We start from the raw sequence: 23,231 nt of genomic DNA on the forward strand, positions 1-23,231 counted from the left end.
TACAACGCGTCCTCCCCAAATCCACATTGCATCTGTAACTGAACCACTTCCTCCCAACTGCAGTCACATTAGATTAGATTAGATTAGATTAGATTAGATTACTTACAGCATGGAAACAGGCCCTTCGGCCCAACAAGTCCACACCGATCCGCCGAAGCGTAACCCACCCAGACCCATTCCCCTACACTTACCTCTTCACCTAACACTACGGGCAATTTAGCACGGCCAATTCACCTAACCTGCACATTTTTGGATTGTGGGAAGAAACCCACGCAGACACGCGGAGAATGATAAGGAAACATGCCCCTAAAGGAAAGGATTGGTCACATGGGGCAATTAATGAAAAGAAATTATTATTTTGCCCTGAAGTTAATTTTCTGTATCACATAATGGTCTGCTAAGTGACTTTATCACAGCTTCTGTATCTCAGTTTTCAGATTGGCATTGATGTAGAAGTAGTGTGGATTCTCTAATTATTCTTCGATCACAGATCAATCAGAACGTGCAGTGTGGCATTGGCTGTAATATAATGTTAGAGGGCAGGTCACTAAACAATCAGCTCATTCTGAAATCTCTTGTTGCACAGCCCTCCTCCATCTCCTTCAATTTCCTGGATTATTTCACTCAATGTCAATTGCTGCTCCTCCACTGTCTCTTCCCAACATTTACTCTCTGGACTGGAGTTATAGAACATAGAACAATACAGCACAGTACAGGTCCTTCGGCCTTCAGTGTCATGCCGACCTTTTATCCTACTCTAAGATCAGACTAACCTACATACCCTTCATTGTACTAACTTCCATGTGCCTATCCAAGAGTGCAGCTATCTTTTATTTCTTATTTATTGGGTTAAAAGTTGGCCACTTTGCTGTGAGGCTGGAGTCATTGTGCAGGCCAGAACAAGTGAGGGCAGCAGACGTCCTTCCCGAAAGGGTATTAGTGATCCAGTCAGACTTTTAAAACAACCTGTGATAGTTTCATGTTCGCCATCAATGAGACTGCATTTCAATTCAATTTAAATTGGACCAGTTGCTGTGGTAATGTTTGATCCCAAAAACCCAGAGCATCAGACTGGGGCCTCTTGGGTTGCTAATCCAGTGACATTTCCAGCACATCCCCATCTCCCCCATTGGCAGTTGTGTGGTAACTAGACAGTAACCACACTGTCATGGAGCGCCCAGTGTGGGGAGATACTAAAACAGCAGAGGTTCTGTCACAGCACTATTTGGTTGTGTTCAATAATGTTCACGGAACCTCCTGGTCTCTGTTGCTCAGGGTGTTGCTCAATGTTGAGGTCCATGTCTACCAGCAGGTGACTTCTACGTATGCCTGAAAGCGAATACGGAGAAAAACTGAGAAAATTCGAGGTACCTTCAGAATGAAGGAGTCATGGTAACTTGTGGAACTCCTTGTGCAAACCTGGATGACCCTGTGTCTGTGAATGAATACTTTATTAATGGAGTGGTAGCTTTTTCTAAGCGTGTTGCTAGTTTTGGTTAGAGACAAAAAAAGCTGCAGATTCTGGAATCTAAAGTAGACAGGCAGGAGGCCGGAAGAACACAACAAGCCAGGCGGCATCAGGAGGTGGAGAAGATGTCATTTCGGGTGTAACCCTTCTTCAGGACAAATTTGCTGTTTTTGAGCATTCCAGTATCCTGATAGCAACTTCTGCACATTGAATAGTACTCTGGATGCAAACAGACTGCTGCAATCCCCAAAGCTCTTTGGTGTTTAGGGCACTGGAACAAGTGAGATACCACTGCACCCTTGTTTCCAACTTATTCAAGCTATGAACTGAGAAGAGCAGTCTAACACTGTTTCACAATAGAGGAGGCAGTGATGAAGAACCTCTGGGAACTTTGAACGCAACACAGAGGGCACCATCCTTTGGTCTAGTAAGCAGCACATTTGGTTGCAAGAGTAACATTAAACTACACCACTGCCTCTCCAATTACCCACAGTCTCTCCAATTACCCCACCACCTCTATTATCCCACTGCCTCCTCTATTGTATTCCTGCCCCCCGAACTACACCACTGTCCCCCTATTGCATTACTCTCTCTCCAACTACACCACTGTCCCCCTATTGCATTACTGCCTCCCCAACGACACCACTACACCACCACCTCCCCAGCAATACCATTGCCTCCTCAACAGCACCACTGCTGTTATGACTTTATGGCTCAAGCACCGAGACAGGATTAACAACAAATGTCTCAAGAGCTTGAGCGTGAACCACAGCTACCTTTCAACAAGTTATCGACTGCAATAAGGAAACACTTCACAGCAGTCTCATGATCAGGAAACATGCCCCTAAAGGAAAGGACTGGCCACATGGGGCAATTAATGGGAAGGGGATTATTCTTTTGCCCTTAAGTTAATTTTCTGCATTACGTAATCTGTTAAGTGACTTTATCACAGCTTCTGTGTCTCAATTTTAATACAGAAGTTGGGTAGATTCTCTAAGTGTTCTTTAATGCTGGATCAGCTAAGACCTGGTAATGTGGCAATGGCTGTAATCTTCGAGGTTTGTAATGTAATGATTGAGGACAGGTCACTGAGCAATCAGCTTATTCTGAAATCCCTGGTTGCACAGCCTTGAAGCCATCCTCCACCTCCTGCATCTTCCTGGATTTCCTCACTCGGAACAGACTGTCACTACTGACACAGACTGTCTCCTCCCCCCTCGAGAAACAGGGCCTCCAGAGGCTCTGCCCTTTGCTAAGATTACGGTGGTGGTGTGCTGTCTCTGAGCCCAGGGCTCTTTCACTCGGTCTGCTTTTCTTTGTGTTCCTTCTCTTTATTTTTCGCTTCGCTTTTATTTTATTTACCTCTTGGTGAAGTGCTTGGTCACAGTGATGACATCAGCGGCGGTGAGTAGGCCCGGTGTGGACCCGAGGCGGTGACATCGGAGATGAGTTTGGTTTCCCGGCGGTCTCAGCATCGTCGAGGCCATCCTAGCTCTGACCCGTGGCTGCAGTGGCAGAGGCGGGATTGGATTCCTGGCGGTGGCAGCAGAGATGAGTTTGGGCCCAGGACAAGACCCATCGGCATCAGCAGTTGTTGCATTGACAGGGTGAGCCCAAAGTGGACACATGGTGATGAGGGCAGAATCAAATTTGGGCCCGTGCAATACCTAGCAGCATTAGTGTCACCTGTATGGGTGAGGTCCAGCGAGGATTCATACCAGTAGGACATTGGTAGAGCCAGGATGGTGCCGAAGATCGGTAACTTTTATTCCAGAGGTGGCAAAGAGGACTCATGCCCAGCCACCAGGCCTATGGTCCATGCTAGAGCTCTGAACAAGAAGGACTGTCAAGTTGAACACTTTTTCTTATATTCTTTATTCTTCTGGCATTATTTTCTATGTTTTGGTTTACTTTTCTGAGCTTAAAGATGGTGCTGGAAAGTGGCAACACCATACAACACTTTTCACTGTACGTTGTAACAATGAATAAATCAAATCAAATCAAATCATCAGAAAGATCTACCACAGTGACCATGCAGAGGAAGGTAGAGTTTCAAATGGGTGCACAATTGGAACAATACACTCCAAATGTCTTCAGAATGAAGATTCATTTGGGATTCTGCACAAATATATTTTTGCGGAATATGAAATTTGTCTTCAATTAGCATGACCAAACAATACCATTGGTCCGTGAGTGGATCAGAGCCTTTGTGGGGTTTCTTTTATATACTGTGTAAAAGAATTTCTCAATGGATGACTTCTGCAACAGTGGAGCAAACATGGTGAACAATTTCCATTCAAAATTCATGTGTCCTCAAGGGTCCAATTGCTAGATAATAAAATGACCAAAAACAATGAAACTTCAACTTTCTGACTGGGAGCAATGTAGGCTGAATAAACAATGCCTTCTTTAGGCAAAGGGATGTCTCCCTAATGACCCTGGCTGAATATGGTCTCCTGCTGAGAGTCTTTCTCCCCTGCATCTTCCTCTTCCCAGTGGCTGGTCAGCTTTGTGTAGCCTCCCTTCAGTCTACTGGTCAAAGCCAATTCCCAGAGGAAGTCTTATGGGCTACCCATGCAGCTATGAAATCATAGGATCAAATCACAGAATCCCTAGTCCAGAAAGAGGCCATCCAGAGAGTCAGTCTACACTGACTCTCCGCAGAGCCCAGAAAGCAGAGTTAACATTTTTTTTAGATTCCCTACAGTGTGGGAACAGGCTTTCAGCCCAACAAGCCCACACCGACCCTGCGAAGAATAACCCACCCAGACCACTTCCCTCTGACTAATGCACCTATCACTATGGGCAATTTAGCATGGCCAATTCACCTGACCTGCACATTTTTGGACTGTGGGAGGAAACTGGAGCACTCAGAGGAAACCCACGCAGACATAGGGAGAATGTACAAACTCCACACAGACAGTTTCCCGAGTCTGGAATCGTACCTGGGACTCTGGTGCTGTGAGACAGCAGTGCTAATAACTGAGCCACCGTACTGTCCAGTGTCCTGGTAATTGGGGGCTGAGAGTGGGTCCTGCTCGGGAATGTTCCGGAGACAGCAGGAGATCAGAGGCGGCAGCTTCAGCAACGATGGCATCACAACCTGGTGTAGGAAGAGCAAGCGGTGAGGGAGGGCACGTCCCCCAGTATCTGTGGTGGCATCCATAATATACAGATGAAGTCTCCCTGAGCTAAGGGGAGGAGATTGAGGCTCAGCAAGTACTCAACAAAGACTGTTGAACTAACTTTATTCCTTTATTTTTCTTGTCTATATTAAGATAGACTTTAATGTTAATTATTATGTTATTTCTTTATTTTCTACTGACTCTATAAAGGTAATCCTTCACTTTTTAAACTTTGTTTCCTTTACTACTTTATACCTGAGGTTTTTGTATCTCGGTACCCTGGGACCTAAGATGGTGCTGTGTGTGCCAACACTAGACATTACTCACTGCACTCTGTACTTGAGTACACATGACAATAAAACACCTAAAATAAAATGGCTGGAAGCTACTTCTTTCACCACGAGTCTTGAATCAACAACCAAGTTTTTTGACCATAATCAAACCGTTCTCTGAAGACTATTAAAACTTCAAGTAATTTTAAGATGGCTCCAAGAACATGTCACAATTGTTAGAAGAGACAATGCAAGAAATAACCTGAAAGTAGTTCCTAATTCCTTGAAGGGGTGCTGATAGAACAGAGAAGTAATTTCCCTCATTATGTTCATGAGATGTTGATATATGGTTAAGACTGGGCATGGCTGGAATCTGGATTAGTGGTGCTGGAAAAGCACAGCAGTTCAGGCAGCATCTGAGGAGCAGGAAAATCGACGTTTTGGGCAAAAGCCGCTTCATCAGGAATACAGGCAAAGAGCCTGAAGGGTAGAGAGATAAATGAGAAGAGGGTGGGGGTGGGGAGAAAGTAGCATACAGTACAATAGGTGAGTGAGGGAGGGGATCAAGGTGATAGGTCAGGGAGGAGGGTGGAGGAAGGTAGCAAAGAGTACAATGGGTGGATGGGGGTGGGATGAAGGTGATAGGTCAGAGAGTAGGGTGGGGTGGATAGGTGAACAGGAAGATAGGCAGGTAAGGACAGGTCATAGGGACGGTGCTGAGCTGGAAGTTTGGAACTGGGGTGAGGTGGGGGAAGGGGAAATGAGGAAACTGTTGAAGTCTACATTGATGCCCTGGGGTTGAAGTGTTCCAAGGCAGAAGATGAGGCGTTCTTCCTCCAGGCATCTGGTGGTGAGGGAGCGGCGGTGAAGGAGGCCCAGGACCTCCATGTCCTTGGCAGAGTGGGGGGGGGAGGTTGAAATGTTGGGCCACAGGGCGGTGTGGTTGATTGGTGCGGGTGTCCCGGAGATGTTCCCTAAAGCACTCTGCTAGGAGGCGTGCAGTCTCCCCAATGTAGAGGAGACCGCATCAGGAGCAACGGATGCAACAAATGATATTGGTGGATGTGCAGGTAAAACCTTGATGGATGTGGAAGGCTCCTTTAGGGCCTTGGATGGAGGTGAGGGAGGAGATGTGGGTGCAGGTTTTGCAATTCCTGCAGTGGCAGGGGAAGGTGCCAGGATGGGAGGGTGGGTTGTAGGGGGGGGCATGGACCTGACTAGGTAGTCATGGAGGGAACGGTCTTTGCAGAAGGTGGAAAGGGGTGGGGAGGGAAATATATCCCTGGTGATGGATCCGTTTGGAAGTGGCGGAAATGTTGGCGGATGATTTGGTTTATGCGAAGGTTGGTAGGGTGGAAGGTGAGCACCAGGGGCGTTCTGTCCTTGTTATGGTTGGAGAGGTGGGGTCTGAGGGCGGAGGTGCAGGATGGGGCCAAGATGCGTTGGAGGGCACCTTTAACCACGTGGGAAGGGAAGTTAAGGTCTTTAAAGAAGGAGGCCATCTGGTGTGTTCTGTGGTGGAACTGGTCCTCCTGGGAGCAGATACGGTGGAGGTGGAGGAATTGGGAATACAGGATGGCATTTTTGAAGGAGGTAGGGCTGGAATGCCAAGTTCAAAGAGGTCACAATTGGTACCACATTAGCATATAATCTGCTGTCTGGTCAAGCAATGCCCTTTCCAAGAGGGTATCAGCTGCAAATCCTATTGAAAGAATATGCGCATGCCTCAGGCTTGACTTCTGATTGATGGGAGACCACCTGTACCTAAAATAATGATACGACAGAGACCTATACCATCCCCAAGAACTGTCAGTACCATGACATTTACCATTTCACCAGTTCTGTATTTTAGAAAGTTGGGGAAAGGCATGCCTTTGATCTTAAATATCTAGAAGTTTCAAAATACAGGGAGTGAAAGTCCTATTCAAATAATATAATTAGCAATTACACAGTACAATATAGGATTGTCTCTAGTTTTGCAAGTTCACAATCACTCCCAAGTGTTTCAGGTAATGTCAGGTAGAAGAATTTCTCAGATACAATATTGACGTAAACAGCGCATTGTTCTGAAAGTACAGGAGGAGTGTTGCCATGGTAGCAGATAGAATCAGTACTCCATGTCGTAGATGATTCAATTAATCCTGAAGTATTGCATCCAGCACTTTTGGCAACTTTCGACCCTCTGTAGAAATGTTAAAGAGGTACAGGTCAGGACAATTCCTCTGCTCTCCTTTTAATAGTATTGATGCATCCATGACATTAATCTGAATCAGTCTTGGTTTGGCATTGCAGACATTTATGTGTTAGCTCAACTCTTTCCAGATGAGTTTGATTCCAGAAGTTTCCACCTTTGGAGATGAGAGCTTTCCTGGCTCTGGGGTTGGGAGGTGTGGGGAGGAAGGGGTGGGTGGGATGTGTCAGTGGTGGTAAAATAAGCAAGAGGCAAAACAAACAAAGGCAGAAAACAAAAGAGTCTCCAGCCTTCTTGTTTAATCACTGGCAAGTTCAGCATTAAGTGAGCATGAGCTGGGTGCAAGGATAAGTTTAACATTCCAGAGCGTCAGTCTCTCACAAAGACAGGTCAACATCTCCAACACGATGATTCAAACTGGACAGACCCCTCAAAGGACTGAAGAAAAGCCGATAGACGGTATTGCAAATAGTTTCAGAAGCTTGAGTTTTCTGGTCCAACACAGAGCCCCTCCAGATCATGATGCTTCGCCAAGGAGAGTTAGCAGCATACTACCATCGAATCTATCTCTCCCATGAGGCGAAGCAACCTTTGTCCTGTCAACCCCCTTAAGAATCTGATATGTCTCAATGAGGTCGTCTCTCATTCTTCCAACCTCAAAAGAGTATACTCTCATCCTGTGTAGCTTTTGTTCATAAAATAATTTATCTGATTATCTGCATTTATCTGACTTTTAAGCAGGGTGATGGTGGTATAGTGGTGAGCATAGCTACTTTCCAAGCAGTTGACTTGGGTTCAATTCCTGGCCATTGCAGTGTTGCACTTTATAAATCAACTTTTAGGATAGCACGGTGGCTCAGTGGTTAGCACTGTTGCCTCACCGTGCAAGGGACCTGGGTTCGATTTCCAACCTCAAGCGACTGGGTGGAGTTTACGCATTCCACCTGTGTCTGCCTGGGTTTCCTCCCACAATCAAAAGATGTGCAGGTCAGGTGAATTGGCCATGTTAAGTTGCCCATAGTGTTGGGTGCATTAGTCAGGGGCAAATGTAGTAGGGGAATGGATCTGGGTGGGTTCTTCTTCGGAGGGTCAGTGTGGACTTGTTGGACTTGTTTCCATACTGTGGGAATCTAATCTAATCCACTGATCATCCGAGTGAACCTTCTTTGAATTGTCTCCAGCAAAATGATAACTTTTTTCAAATAAGGGCACCAAACCTGCTCACAGTACCGCAGACAGCACCTTATGCACTTGCAGTATGACATCCCTACTCTTATACTCCAACCCCCTTGAAATAAGGGCCAACATTACATTCACCTTCCTGGTTCCCTGCTACACCTATGTAAGAGTGTTCACCTAGTTCGGATGTACATGCATTTATTTCCTCCTCTTTTAAAATTTGCTCAAGGGATATGGGCGTAGCTAACTGGCCAGCATTTTTAGGTGAAAAAGTGTGGGCTGCAGGTGTTGGAGATCAGAGTCAAGATCAGAGTGGTGCTGGAAAAGCACAGCAGGTCAGGCAGCATCCGAGGAGCAGTAAAGTCAAAGTTTTGGCAAAAGGCCCGATTCTGGCTTTTGCCCGAAACGTCAATTTTCCTGCTCCCTGGATGCTGCCTGACCTGCTGTGCTTTTCCAGCACCACTCTAATCTTGACCAGCATTTATTGACCGTTACTGGTTGCCCCTCTGAACAGAGTGGTTTGCTAGGCCATTTCAGAGGGCAGTTGAGAGTCAATCACATTACTGTGGGTCTGACCTGGTGAGGATGGCAGGTTTCCTTCCTTGAACCAGATGGGCTTTTCCGGCAATCAACAATGTTTTAGTGATAAACAGTACGTTCTTAAGGCCAGGTCATTTTAATTGAATTCAAATCCCCGGGGAATGCCACAATGGGATTCAAACCCAGGTCCCCAGATTATTCGCTGAGTTTCTTGATGAATACGTTTGCGTTAATACCACTAGGCTGTAGTCTAGCCTTCTCATGAATTCCTTCTCATGAATTTATGGTACCAGATTTGGGGCTGCTCACACTCACGTATTGATTTTCCTCAAACTCCTGGCTGGCAAATTTATGAAAAAAATGCGACATCTATAATTCTGGAGATCTTGCTTAAAATCAATTGAGAAATTCCTGCTGTCTGCCCAAACAGCAAGATCACCCCTGGAGCATGTCACTCATACATCCCACATGCTACAGCCATCAAGACATTTTCAATGTGTTTGTGCACATACATTCAGTCCAACATAAGTAAACCATCTAGTTTTCCACCTCCCTCTATAAATCATGATGGTAGTCTTTTGCAAAATTAAAGTATTGTTGGTTTTGCTGCAGTATCAAATTAATCTGTAGTATGTAGAATTGATGTTGAATGCCCTGGTAATCTTCACTGTACAACCATCCCTGTGTCGGAAATTTGGTGGCAATGGGACTTAACGACTTGTCTTTCATGCCTTCGAGATATTCAGAAATGACATACCAGGTTCTCTCTGTGCTGGAACTTGTGTACAGTACCTCATGCTCACTGCTTCTTACTTAAAGTTAGCTTCTGTTTCCCAGTCACTGTACTGGAATTTAACCAACAGTATGGAGGAGAAAGTGAGGACTGCAGATGCTGGAGATCAGAACTGAAAATGTGTTGCTGGAAAAGCGCAGCAGGTCAGGCAGCATCCAAGGAACAGGAGATTCGACGTTTCAGGCCTTCCTGAAGAAGGGCTTATGCCCGAAACATCGAATCTCCTGTTCCTTGGATGCTGCCTGACCTGCTGCGCTTTTCCAGCAACACATTTTCAGCTTTAACCAACAGTATGCAGAGTACAGTCAACACATAGCATCATAGAGCTACACAGCAAGGAAACAGACCCTTCAGTCCAACTTGTCCATGCCAACCAGATATCCGAAATTTATCTGGTTCCATTTGCTACCATTTGGCCCATATCCCTCTAAGCCCTTCTTATTCATGTACCCATCCAGATGCCTTTTGAATGTTGTAACTGTACCAGCCTCCACCACTTCCTCTGGCAGTTCATTCCATACACTCATCATTCTCTGTGTGAAATTGTTACCTTTTAGGTCCTTTTTAAATCTTTTCCCTGTCTCCTAAAACTATGCTCTCTTGTTTTGGATTCCCCTACCCTGAGAAAAAGACCCTATTCACCCTATCCTGTGACCCTAATGATTTTATAAACTTCTATAAGGTCGCCCCTCAGCCTCTGATGCTCCCGATAAATAGCCAAAGCAAATAGCCAAATAGCATAACCTGCTGAATAATTGGACAATACTACAGAGATGATGGAATAACTCAGTGACTGCAATGGTAGTTCTATCCTGCAACAACCAGGTATTTATATCTGTGCATGACCAATTGACTTCTGGAACAAAAGCAAATGGGTGCTAACCACTTCAGAGGTATTCATTCCTACCTTCACAGAAATCCATGCTCCTTATCTAAACCTGGCAGTGCCATCAGAAATGCAAAGAAAAGATTTATGTGAATACGTCTGTTCGCTTCCAGGTAAAGTACAGCTTGAGCAAGATTGATGTAGGGAAAGCAACAATTAAGAGAAGCCAACCACATACAATATATATCAAGTTTGAAGAACAGCTGTCAACAGACAATAGTTATAGGGAATAGTTCAGCAATTGAATGCTAATGTTTGACAGCTGCCTGTTTTACAGTGCTCCCCATATTACTATTCATTGACTGCAATCCAAAGAGTCACAATTACCTGCAATGGATGATGTGGGCAGGCAATGGCAAAATGAGTACCACATCCATTTGGTATGGGTGAATAGCTGCAATAAATACCTTTCTAAACATATTTGTTCATAAATGTGGGTGTCACTTGTTAGGCCAGCATTTATTATCAATCCATAATTGTCTAGAGAGCAGCTAAGAGTCAAAGAGGGAGTCTGGAGTTACTTGGAGAGTAGGGATGTCAGATTTTCTTCCCTAAAGGACATTAGTGTATCAATGTTTTATGAGAATTAAGTTATTATAGTCACTCTTAGGCCAAATTTTTTTTGAATTTAAAGTTCACCATCTGCCAAGCTGGGAATTAATTACCTACGTGGAACAGTGGCTCAGTGGGTAGTACTGATGCCTCAGGGTACCAAGTTCAATTCCAGCCTCGGGCAACTATCTGTGTGGAGTTTGCACATTCTCTGTGTGTGTGTGCGTGTGTGGGTTTCTTCCCACAGTCCAAAGATGTGCAGGTCAGGTGCATTGGCCATGCTAAACTGCCCAGAGTGTTCAGAGATGTATAGGTTAGGTGCATTGGTCAGGGGTAAATGTAGGGGAATGGGGTCTGGAATTCTTTGGAGAGTTGATGTGGACTCGTTTGGCCGAAGGCCTGTTTCCACATTGTAGGGATTCTATGATGATATGTCCAGAACATTAGCCCAACAAGTCCACATCGACCCGCCGAAGCGCAACCCACCCATACCCCCACATTTACCCCTTACCTAACACTACGGGCAATTTAGCATGGCCAATTCACCTGACCTGCACATCTTTGGACTGTGGGAGGAAACCAGAGCTCCCGGAGGAAACCCACGCAGACACGGGGAGAACGTGCAAACTCCACACAGTCAGTCGCCTGAGTCAGGAATTGAACCCAGGTCTCTGGTGCTGTAAGACAGCAGTGCTAACCACTGTGCCACCGTGCTGCCCTAGTTGTGGTTGTGATCAGTTTGAAAGGATTGTCATTGTTTTGTACGGTGCAGCGAGTTTTGCAAGATCTCAAAAAACAAAAAAGAGCTATCCATACTTGAAGGCACAAATCAGGAGCTGAGCACTTTAGACCATCCCGCCAATGTTATAACAATCCTCCTGGGCTGCGTTACCCTGACTCTGCCTTGTTTCATTACTCTTTGTACCCATGTTACACCAGGCCATCAGCTGCCTATGTCTTTGTCTTTGGAATTTGGTGATTGAACCATAGAACATCTATAGTGTGGAAATAGGCCCTTTGGCCCTTCAAGTCCACACTGACCCTCCGAAGAATAACCCACCCAAACCCATATCCTACATTAATCCCTGACTAATGCACCTAACCTACACATTCCTGAACCCTATTGGCAGTTTAGCACAGCCAATTCACCTAATGTCCACATCTTTGGACTGTGGGAGGAAATGAGAGCACTTGGAGGAAACCTACACAGGCATGGGAAGAATGTGCAAACTCTACACACAGACAGTCACCCAAGGCTGGAATTGAACCCGGGTCCCTGGTGCTGTGAGGCAGCAGTGCTAACCACTGAGCCACAGCGTCACCCTCATCCATTCTGGACAAAGATCAGCCCTTCCAGTATTTCCTCATTCAGCTCAGCACATCACTTTCTTTCTGATCACGTCTTTGTGACATCCCTAATGAACTTTACCTAAACATTATAAATGCTCAGCATTATTGATGGGAGAAGGTTGTTACAGTTGAATAACTGTTAGGGTGGACAATATAAAATGAGTGATTATTCTGGATTCTCTCAGGGAATTTCAATATGAAACATAGCCACTTGGCATACAAAGCCTGGAACTCAATAAGCTTGTACTGAAGAAATCCAATCTGGTTTATCCAATTCTTCATTGTACCTCCAATTTTCAAGCCCCTGGCAGCATTCTTGGGAATCTCTTTGAAATTTCCTCAGACCATTTATGTTCTTCCTGAACTGTGGTGATCAGAAGTGCTCATGAAAATTCCAATTGTGTCATGACCAGTGTCTTATACAGTTCCAGCATCACATTCCTTCTTTCATATTTAATACCTCAGCACAATGACCTCACTATTTAGACTGACCCTTGCAGACTGGTCACACACAATCCAGAGAATTACCAGTAAACTGGAGCTGAACCAGGTATGAGTCAGCTCACAAGAGGGAGCTGAGAAGAAAGAACAGTAAAGTTTGTTCTAATAAGGGCAAATATTCTGGCTAATATGTTTGCAAGCTGTTAATATAAATGATGCTTTTTCATTTTATAGTAAGAAGGCACAGCACCATCTGTTAATATTTTATAATAATGAGTAACATTTGAGTCTCTCCACGTAGAAGCAGATTTATTTTGTACAGGTTTATGTAGGACAAGTGCGCACCCACATAGACAGCTGCACAATGCAAATAATTCAAAATCCTGGAAAAATTGACAATATGTAATTGACAAAGAACAAGGAGTTAATCACTGAACTCCAGCAAAGTGCTGCTCATTAAAAGTGTATCCTTATTGTCCTCCTGAGTGCTCTGTTTACAATTGCTTCTTCGTCTGAGGAACAGCATGGCATTAGCATTATTGAAACCTTCATTACAGATAGGAAAACGATCATGAGGACGGTTACAAAACAGATCCTTACCTGAAATGGCAGGTTCATTTTGTCCTGGATAATCCAAGTTTTGAGCAACTGGGCTTTTGAAAGCAGATTTCACCTTAGATCAATTCAAACAATCTCCTGACTGTGTGCCAAATATGTTCTATGCTTACGTTGTTCAAAAAAAAAACAACTAAATTACTTAATACCCACGGCACTGGGCTGCACTCTTTCAAAATCTAGGCTTACAAATCTAGGCTTAATGTTCATGTTCATAGATTGCACCTGGTTGATCTGATGCATCAGGTTTGACTGCTCTCGCAGATGGTTATTGATATAATTATTGTGAACAGAGAGTAAAGACCTGTCCCTACTGGGACATGGTCTCTTCGTTAGCAACAACAATGTGTTGCGATAAACTGTGTATGAACCTTGATGAAGGTGGCTGCAGTAGGCCCGGAGCCTGGACTCTTGGTGGTGGTGGAGCCTAGAGTGTGGACTCCTGGCAGCGGTAGACCCGGATCCTGGACTCATGGTGGCCGTGGAGCCCAGAATGTGGACACCTGGTGATGGAGGGCCGGATAGGTAAAAACAATGACTGTAGATGCTGGAAGCTAGAGGCTAGATTAGAGTGGTGCTGGAAAGCACAGCAGTTCAGGCAGCATCTGAGGAGCAGTAAAATTGACATTTCGGGCAAAAGCCCTTCATCAGGAATAAAGGCAGAGAACCTGAAGGGTGGAGAGATAAGTGAGAGGAGGGTGGGGGTGGGGAGAAAGTAACATAGAGTATTCTTATAGAGAGAGGAGGAAAACTTCTTCAAGGCAGGCATCCTTGCAAGAGGATTCACAGTAGAATTAAAATCAACTAGGTCAAAGCAATGACTGCAGATGCTGGAAACTAGAGTCTAGATTAGAGTGGTGCTGGAAAAGCACAACAGTTCAGGCAGCATCCGAGGAGCAGTAAAATTGATGTTTCGGGCAAAATCCCTTCATCAGCCGGAGCCTGATTTTTTGGCAGTGTTGGTGAGGCAGTAGCAGCAGGGGAGCTGGGGTCTCCAAGGCAACAGCGTTGTTGCTATTGGACCCAGAGCAGGGACTCCTCAAGACCTGAAACACCTTGTAAAGACCCTGCAGTAGCCTTGGAGCAGTGCTTCGCACTCCAGTTTGAACAGAAGATGAACTCTGTTCATGCAATTTGTATTTATTCTTTTTTGTAACTCAAAATGGCAAGGGATTATGGTGATACACTTTTCACTATATCTTTCAAAATATATGTGACAATAAATCATTCATTCATTAAAATCATTCATTCGTTCATTACTTCATTAGTTACTGGTTAGGAGCTCTCATTCCAGCTGTGAGAGAGACTGTCACCCACCCACTCACCCCTGGAGCCACAACTGACAGTATCCAATCCAGGACAACCCAGACACCGTCTATCATCTCCAGAAATAGATGGATGCCTTGCAATTTCCCTGCTCTCTACCAGGCATATATATCATCAAGTTATTAGAAGCACAACTTGCCAACTGTTAGGAATCTTGAAACATTTGAAAAATCATATAGAGTCATAGAGATGTGCAGCACGGAAATAGACCCCTCGGTCCAATTCATCCATGCCGACCAGATATCCTAAATTAATCTAGTCCCATTTGCCAGCACTTGGCCCATGTCCCTCTAAACCCTTCCTATTCATATACCCATTCAGATGCCTTTCAAATATCATAATTGTACAGTCTCCACCACTTCCTCTGACAGCTCATTTCATACATGTGCCACCCTCTGCATGAAAAAGTTGCCCATTTGGTCCCTTTTAAACTTTCCCCTCTCACCTCAAACCTATGTCCTCTAGTTCTGCACTCCCCCAAACCAGAAAAGAACCTGTCTATTTACCCTATCCATGCTCCTCATGATTTTATACACCTCTATAAGGTCACCCTCCAGCCTCCAATGCTCCAGGGAAAACAGCCTCTGTCTATTCAGCCTCTTCCTGCTTTTCAAACCCTCCAACCCTGGTAACATCCTTGTAAATCTTTCCTGAACCCTTTCAAGTTTCACAACATCCTTCTTATAGGAGGGAGACCAGAATTGCACACAACATTCCAAAAGTGGCCTAACCAATGTCCTGTACAACTGCAACATGACCTTCCAACTCCAATATGCAATGCTCTGACCAATAAGTGAAAGCACATTAATGTTACACCTGACTGAATTTCCAGTACACTAGCTGGTTGCAGCTGTATGGGATTGGAGATGTTTCCCTCAGACATCAGTCATTCCCGAAGAAGGGCTTATGCCCGAAACGTCGATGCCCCTGCTCCTTGGATGCTGCCTGACCTGCTGCACTTTTCCACCAACACATTTTTCAGCTTCATTCTCCATCAATGGTTAACACTGGGGAGCAGAGTGACTGATATTCACTGATCATCATCAGCATGCAGACTCATTAACCTTCTATTCCACAGGTCCTCACACCAACAGGAAAGACTAGAGGGAGTATAGACACCATCAGCCTCCCCCCCAACTCCATTATTGCAACTCGACACAGGCACCTGACCCTCCATCCCAACCACACCTGGCACCTAACCACACTTTCACGCCTATTGATGCCTGGCAATAATCCAGCCTCTTTCTACTTACATGGCAACATGTACAAAAAAGGACCTGTCTTGTTCACTTTTGTGGTCATGGGGGTCACTTGAATAAAGCCACTTGGTTGCCTCCTGTAAGTAGCAGGGGGATGTGGGCTTACTGAAAGCGAAACTCTCCAGGCACCAGTGGCTACCATCCACCTCACCGCCAAAGCTCACTCCTGCATTTCATCATTGCCCGCCATTGCCTAGCTTCTCAATCTGAGGCCTCGGGTGTGTGTGGCATCCGTTGCGTCCCTGGTGGCACAGATCGGCACAGCAAAACTGTCAATTGCAGTTTGGCCATCAGGTCTCAGACATAGGAACCTCCGCCTCTTGGGGGAGTTTGATCCCAGGGGAATGCCAGCGGCTGTCACATGACAGGATGGATTTTCCTTTAAAGAGTTGCTCGAGGGTCTTTAATCTGCAGCTGAGACCCTCAATGCCTTCGCAACATTCTTCCCAGTGTTCCCTAACTTAAGGTTTTATTTTCTGTTCTTGCCACACAAAACTGGACATGATCTTGTTTAGATTTAACAAGTTGGCCCCTATCCACAGAAAGGCTGAATCACATCTATTGGAAATGTGTCATAAAAATCAACATATTTATGACAACAGAATAAATCCTAATGCTCCTACCTGCTGGTGATCACAGACTCCATGCATTCACTTGTAATATTTGTCAATTTTAGAAAAGTCAAGCCCTCTGGCAATGTGAAGCCTACGTATTTATAGATTAACATAAGCCAGAATACAGGAAACAGGTCTTTTGCAGCCTTTAATGACCTTATTTCTTTATTTTTCTCAATTTTCTTTCCAAAGAACTAGTACTGAACAATCTGTACATCGGTATCTTTGTACTTAAGTAGAAAACTCTATAGGTGGTGACTTGTAAACGTTTCATTGTACTCTAAATCAATTCAATTCAATTAAATTCAATTCTCTCTTTAATGTTTCCTGGCTAACTATTAAGATAAATAAGTCTAAACCTGCCAGGCTCTCTAACTGAATCTCAGAGGTTGGAACTGCTTTTGGTGAGAGGGAATCTGGACACAGATAATTGCCTGAGCAATTATCATATAGTCAGGGCAATAGGAATTCTAGGACATCCCAATGTTTATCTTTCAGAGATTAGGAGATCTGAGTCTGCATTTTTGTGTGCCAGTTCATCAGAGCAAGGATGCATTAAACATTGCTAAGTAGAGACACAAAGACAATGTCCTTCTTCTTGCACACGGCAGGACTGAAATGCAAGAGAAAATGCAACTTTGAAATGAGGCAACAGTTTCTCCTGCATGACAAGACGGTGTTGATTGGTTGAACTCTGCTTGACATGGAGGCACGGCAGGAACTGTCAACAATCTTAGTAAATTGACTAATTTTGAAACAGGCAAGGTGACCTCCATCAGCCAGGGAAATGCAACAGAGATTGGTTTTACTCAATAGCCCTTTACTCATTCCAAAATGTGCAGTGTATTGACATATTTCTTTGGTCTGGAAAGAAGATGGATCTTTGTGTCATTAGTGTAGGTCCTAACATGGGCTACTGAGTCATGCTAGCAAGCCTCACTGAAAATCTTAAATTCGTTTCCAGTGTAAATCTTAGCACAGTCAGGATTACTTAATAAATGTTGCTCAATAGCAAAATCATATCTAATGTTGTGGTTGGTATGCTGTTCTTTGTAATCATGGGATGGTTGTGCATAGTTGGCCGACTGCACAAAGAACAAACAACAAAGCACATGAACAAATACAGCACCAGCACAGACCTTTTGGCCCTCCAAGCCCTGTGTCGACACATTGTTCCCTTCCATACTAAAACGCTTCTCCCTTACAGGCTCTGTATCCCTCCATTGCCTTCCTATTCATGTGTTCATCCAGGGGCTTCTTGAATGCAGCTGTTATGTCTGCTTCCACCACCTCCTCCTGCAGCATCTTCCAGACACTCACTCTCCTTTGTGTGAAAAACTAGCCTCACACATCTGTTTATAAAATCAGAGATATTATTGCAATCAGTAAAATTCCTCGTGTCAAAGAGCAGAGATTCAGAATTTGCCACATGTACTAACCAATCCTTCATCTTTTTATTTTGTCTCACTTTCTCATCTCTCCCCCACTTTAACTTTTAATAGAACATTTTCCATAGTGTCAAGGTAACCTTTACCAAAGTGTCATGATGTTATAAAACATGAAATAATTATCTTTGAATTCTATCAGCCAATTTGATATTTGGAACACTCTTGGACTGAAATCATCTTGTAAAGGAATCAAAAACATTAACTTTAAAAGGCCACGGGAACTGGCTGATCAACACAGCTTGGTCAGGATTACCAAAACGTATGTGGATTAGTCAAGAGACATCCTGAGCCAAAATTAATGTTTGAAACCAGTCAGCCAAACCCCTTGGAACATATTCAAGATCTTCTCCTCCTTTGTGGTTTACACCTTTATGAGAATCTTCATGCATTGGAGAGGAAAACATTACATACAATTATCAATCCTGAACACAATGAGCTCAGCAGACAGAACATACAAATGAGCTACTATTTCAAAAGTCTCTCTCTTTGACAGAGTGCTGAAAGATGCATTTTGGACTGCATACGTGAAACAAGATGGAGAAGACTTTCTGCCTCTCAAGAAGGAAAGCCTGATGAAAACATGGACTGGAATAATACATTAGGAAAGCAAAAACTTAAAAGAAAAGTGCAACAGGCTGCTGCCGACAGCCCAAGTACCACCTACCAACCATGATCTCTGTATAAAACCTTACATCTCAAAGACACCCAAAGAGCTATAAAATGTAAATTCTGTTATCTTCCTCTTGTACTTAGCAACATTTCCTTTTAACTTTGTACATATTTGTGTATATCTGCGTCTGTTTGTATCTATGAGGCTTACAGTGACTGCACAAAAGCTATATGCTTGATGTTGCATCTTTGTTATATTTCTCGATGTTAACAAGCAATAAAATTATTCTTTCACTCAAGAAAACCTTACAATTGGCTCCTTTGAACTTACCATGAAACCAGTTAATTTTATTTTAATTTGAAAAAGGTATAGCCTTGTGCGTAAAATAATTTCAGTCTTTGTTGTGATTAACCAGGAAGTTTGAAAAGATGGGTGCCAATTCCTCCACATTCAACTGATTGTAACAATGTGATCATTCACTACTTGGTACCTCAAGACAATTGCCAGTAAATGCTGGTCAGTTGTTCACAAATGGAAGGCACCACAGCTTTATCCTCTTCTTAGAATTCTGACAGTACAGCAAGAGGCCATTCAACCCATTGAGTCTGCACCAAAGAGCATCCTCTCCAGTCCAGGCTAGCAGGATGAGACATGGGAAATGTAGGGTTACAAAAATAGGGTAGGTGGGGGCAGTTCTTCAGAAGGGGTGAATGGACTCGATGGGCCGAATGACCTGCTTTCACACTGTGGCAATTCTATGATCCCTGGATACTATGGACAAACTAGCATGGCCAATCCACCTAATCTGTACATCTTCAGATTGTGAGAGGAAGGTGGACCACCTGGGGGAAACCCACGCATACACAGGGAGAAGGTGTAAATGCCACCCTGACAGCGGCTTGCGGCTGGAATCGAGCCCAAGTCCCTGAGGCTGTGGGGCACCATTGTTAACCACTGAGCCACCATGCTACTCCTTTCCAGCTGATGTTCATGAAATTTCGATCAGGGAGTCAGTTTCACAGAGCAATTCAGCGAGGAAACCGTGACCAGTATTCCCTCTTGTTGTTATGGCAGTCATTTCAGGCAATGATTTCAGCAGCTTCCAACAAATCTCAGCAGCTTCCCTACACTGCATGAAAGAGGCAATGAGTTTAAGAGAGGAAACACTTGTCCTGCAGATAAAGAACCAGCCATGGTTCAATGTTATGTTCTTAATATGGCAAGATTGGGAACTCAGGATTTCCTGAGCAAGAATTTCCGTCCTGCAGTTCTGTTCTCCAGAGTTCTAAAGGAGAAGTCTGCTGGTTGAGTTTCTGCAAAATCATTGCCAAACTGCACGGAGACAAAATCTCGTTTAACTGAAGAACAATTTCTTTCTGTTTGTTGAACTCAAATTTAAAATTGTTAGTTGTATTTCTCATTTTCTTACAATATATTTATTAAAAATTTACAAAAATACAATCCTGTCAACTCATCATAGTTGCAATATTCAAACAAACCCCCTTTATCACAGACAGATTCTTTTTGTAGCCGTGATTCCCACATGTAAATTAATTTTGCAGTCTTTTTTCCTGCTACTTTGCATGAATAAATCTACTTGACCTTTTAATCAAACAAAGTATTGATGTTAGACTTACATTTTAGATTACTACTCAAACAATATATTTAGGACAATCAAACAGCATAATTCTGCCTGCAACATAGCAGCGACTAGAAGTAAAAGAAGAGTTTCACAGCTCATTTCACAGCTCGTTTAATAAATGATACACATCTAAACTGGGCTAAACTGGCTTTAGCTGCCTCTGGAGGCCCCAGCATAAAACAAATAGTTAATTATGATAGCAAATGATATCACAAGGCAATAAAAACCAAGCCAACCAGCTCGAAGCAGTTGGGAGCAGTTCTACAAAGCGAAGAATTTGTTTTTGATTACTGGTCAGTCTACAAATATATCCATTGCAATTATTGCTGAGGTGCTGATTTCTTCATGAGAATGGACGTCACCTCTTCCAGAGCGTGATTATTACAAAGAGAGTTGGTTTGGTTTAACAGTTTGATACCAGTGCAGTCAACAGCATCGGCAACATGTTGAAATCTCATTGCAATTTTTAATTCTGACTTTTCTTGCTAGTACGTCATATATTTGGTTGTACAAGTACAACTTGACATCAGTGTGAGCTGTAGGGCTTCAGTCAATCATTTGTTGTGATGTCCCTTTGGGTGGAACCTTTTTTTTTGTGAGACTGTGTGTGGAGGCAAACATTAAAGGAGGGAGTATTCCCGTTTGGGAGCAGTTTGGGACATCCCACGTGACTACTTTCCTCAGGTTATTGCACATTCATGGGGTGGTGAAATGCCCAATGATGTGGGCAGCCAGGCAGCAAGTTCTACCCTTGGTAGGATCATCCAGTCTCCAAGATCAGGGCACCATATTTAAAATGTATCCATCTTCATGGACAAGGGCAGCAGATACATGGAAACACCCACCATTGCAAGTTTCCTTCCAAGCCACTCACCAACTCAACTCGCATATATATTGCCATTCCTTTCATGTCACTGGAATGCTCCCCTCTGGGGCTTTGTGGGGTACCTACACCTAATGGCTCAAGGAGGCAATTCACTATCAACAGGGGGAGGTTCCAATATTGTGTGAATGAATTTTTAACATTTAATTGTCAAGAACATTGAAACAGTGAAATCCCTTGCTATTCAGCAACCTTGCTGGATCAAGGCAGGCAATTCTGAGCCCCACATATGAGCAGTTAATGATCTCTCAGATCTGCAGGAACTGAGTGACCGCGGCAAATCTGTTGTAGCAGGCACCTTGGCTCTCTGGGCCCATGATGAACTGGACAAGTGATATTGCTTTTCCATTGTGCTCCCAGGTGTATTTAGGGGCTGTCAAATGGAGATGCCACGCATCTCTGCAGTTGGGGTTTGAAAGGAGACAGTGATGAGGGAGTTCAATGTTGCCTTCACATCCAGTTCCGCAGGCATAGCACTTCCTTCCAAACTATGGAGCTCCAGACCGCCCTGCAGGAGGTGGCAGATATAGACAACAGCTTTCTTCCTCAGGAGACGTCTGAGTATAGGAGATGGGATGTCATGCTAAGGTTATCCAAGAAGTTGGTAAGGCCTCTTCTGGAGTACTGTGTCTAGTTCTGGTCACCCTGTTATAGAAGATATTATTAAACTGGACGGGGTTCAGAAAAGATATACCAGTGTGTTGCCAGGAAAAGAGGGCTTCAGATTCAAAGATAAGCTGGTACTTTTTTGACTAAAGCATAAGAATGATGATCTTATAAAGGTTTATAAAATCATAAGGGACACATATAAGGTGAATGATAAGGGCCTTTTTCCTAGGGGTCAAGATTAGGGGCATATTTTTAAGGTGAGAGGAGAAAGATTTAAAAAGGACATGAGGGACAACGTTTTTTACACAGAGAGTAGCTCATGTGTGGAATGAACTGCCAGAGGAAGTGATGGATGCAGGTACAGTTACAACATTTAAAAGACATTTGGCTAAGTTCATGAATAGGAAAGATTTGGAGGATGTGGGCCAAGCAGAGGCAGATGGGACTAAGTTCAGTTTGGGAATGTGGTTAGTGTGGACTATTTGGACTGAAGGGTCTGTTTCTGAAGCTGTCTCTGTCACTGACCCTCTTGTTGCTTCATCATTCTGCCATGTGCAAGAGCACTGTCACCTTGATCTTGTCATTGCCTTCCCATGCATGTGACAATTTCCTGCAACACAGTCCGACAACCTCGGAATCGATAGTCTTCATCTTGGTTTCATTCCCCTGAGTCTGCCAGTGCTCCTGCACAGCTCCACAAGCAATAAACTCTTCCCTCCCCCTCACCACTGACAGAAGAGTCTTAGATGCTCTTCCTCTCAAAGTTTGGAACATGGAATATAGGTGGGATTTGCATGTTTTTGCAGTTGAAAGAACTTATTTGTTTTAATGTAGCTGTTTTGCAGTGATTGCTTCACTTTTATACAAAAGCCCTCGTTGAACAACTTGCACAATAGTGTTTTTCAATCTTTGACTCAGTTCCCTCTGTTGGGTGCATACTGTGCTGGAACATGTAAACTGTTTTGAGACTCCTTCTCTTTGTACTGCACATTCTCTCGGAGCCCTCACAATGCAAGTTGATTTAGGACAAAGCTGGTGGTTGTGAATTTTTTATTTGATCTGCTCCCAATTTACATTCCCTTCCTACGTTATTCTTTATCACACCCAGCACCAGCATGCTCCTTCTGTCTCGTGGCCTGACAGTCTCCCTGTGATAATTGGCTCTTTTCACTATCTCCTTTATATTGTTGCTCCTTCCCTGGTGCCACTCTTATCCATGTTTCCATGGCCAACCTTAATGTTAGACTGTCCCTTATTCAATTCACCTACTTGTTCTCCTTCTCCACCATGGATTTTTCCTGCCAACTAAACATGAAGCTCCCACCTTCCTTGTTCCCTTGTCCCTATCTCACTGTGACTCCATCCTCTGCACTCACAGGTTTCTACCTTCAGGTCCCTGATTTTTTCCAGAGTCCCTGACAACCATGT

This window comes from Hemiscyllium ocellatum, chromosome 20 (assembly GCF_020745735.1).
Source record: "Hemiscyllium ocellatum isolate sHemOce1 chromosome 20, sHemOce1.pat.X.cur, whole genome shotgun sequence".
Taxonomy (NCBI): domain Eukaryota; kingdom Metazoa; phylum Chordata; class Chondrichthyes; order Orectolobiformes; family Hemiscylliidae; genus Hemiscyllium; species Hemiscyllium ocellatum.